Source organism: Mus caroli, chromosome 6 (assembly GCF_900094665.2).
Source record: "Mus caroli chromosome 6, CAROLI_EIJ_v1.1, whole genome shotgun sequence".
In the NCBI taxonomy this organism is placed as follows: domain Eukaryota; kingdom Metazoa; phylum Chordata; class Mammalia; order Rodentia; family Muridae; genus Mus; species Mus caroli.
Window position 1 is genome coordinate 112,935,029 of NC_034575.1, and position 1,518 is coordinate 112,936,546.

Consider the following 1,518-nt stretch of genomic DNA (forward strand, 5'->3'; position numbering starts at 1 on the left):
TTTTATTTTTTATTTTTTGAACAGTAGGTATTCTTAGCCGCAGAGAAATCTCTCCAGCCCCTTGTTTTGTTTTATTTTGACTGGGTTTCTCTTTGTAACCCAGGTTGGCCCGACCCTCCCTATGTAGNCCAACACCAACTAGCCTTGAATTTGCAGCAATNCTTTTTGTCCCAAGTATTGGGGATTACAAGTGTGAATCACCACATCTAGCTTAAAATATCTGGCTAGACTGTACTAATAGGANGTTAGAATGTACAGCATTCTAATATGCTGAACAAAGGGATGGTTGAGGGCCAGAGTGGGAAGGAGGATGATGTGAGATGTCACTGCTACTCAGAACAAGGCACAAGACAAAACAAGTTATCTCTAGAATTTCCCATTTCAGGACCAGGGCTTGTTGGACCAGAGTAACTGAGATGACATATAACACAGTCAGGTGTTCAGGGAAGGAGACAAATGTCCTTGGTTACAAGGTATGAGCACAGCACCCTGGTGCAGGGCTGCTTGGATAATTCACGAGGTCCTGGGGAAGCCAGGCATGATAGCACATATGTACAATCCCAGCACTCAGAAGGCAGGAAGATGTCTAGGCCAAGGCCTGCCTGGGTACACAGTCAACATGCTATTTCAAAAAAAGAGGCCGAAGGAGCAAGGGGAGCTCTGGGCACACATTTCCACTGTTGTTCCAGTGGGTGGGGTGAGGGGATGGGGGTTAAGCAGGGCACAGCTTAAAGATTAGCCATCTGAGTAAATCCTGGAGGCTTTATGGCTCTCTAGTTGTCTGGTCCTCGGCTCTCATCCGAGTCGGGATAGTATAGGAGCCCTGATCAGGGAGCTGGCTGGGGCTGCATGGAATTCTTCAGTGGCAACAAGAGGAGCAGACTGGCATCTAGCCAGGGCATAAAAACTGGGTCAAGGCGACATGCAGCCATGCTCAAACTATGAAAACTATTAACAGGGAGCAGTATTCTGGAGAAATTTATGTAAACAGAGAACAATTTTGTTAGCTTTCTGATTCTGAAACTTTATTACCTATTGTGATGTGTCTATCGTGTGTGTGTGTGTGTGTGTGTGTGTGTGTACACGAAGCCAACTTTGAGGGGTTGGTTTTCTCCTCCCACCTTTTGGAGGCAGGGTTCCTCGTTTTTGGCATGATGCATGGTCCAGGCCACTGACCTTCCAGGCCAATCTTCTTCACTTCCCATCTTGACACAGCATACAAATGTGAGTTAGCACGTTTGGCTTTTTTAAAATGTGGATTCTGGGGATGAAACACCGCCAGGCCAGTCGCCAGTCCCCAGAGTTGTGTGGTGAGTGCCTTTCCCCTGAACTATGAATAACCTGGGCCTAAAACTGTGACCTCACTTGCCCTCATTTACCCTGCTATGTTCAAACTTTGCTTTTTATTTTACATTCATTTATTTGTTATGCTTTTTTTTTTTTTTTTTGGTTTTTTCGAGACAGGTTTCTCTGTAGCCCTGGCTGTCCTGGAACTCACTCTGTAGACCAGGCTGGCCT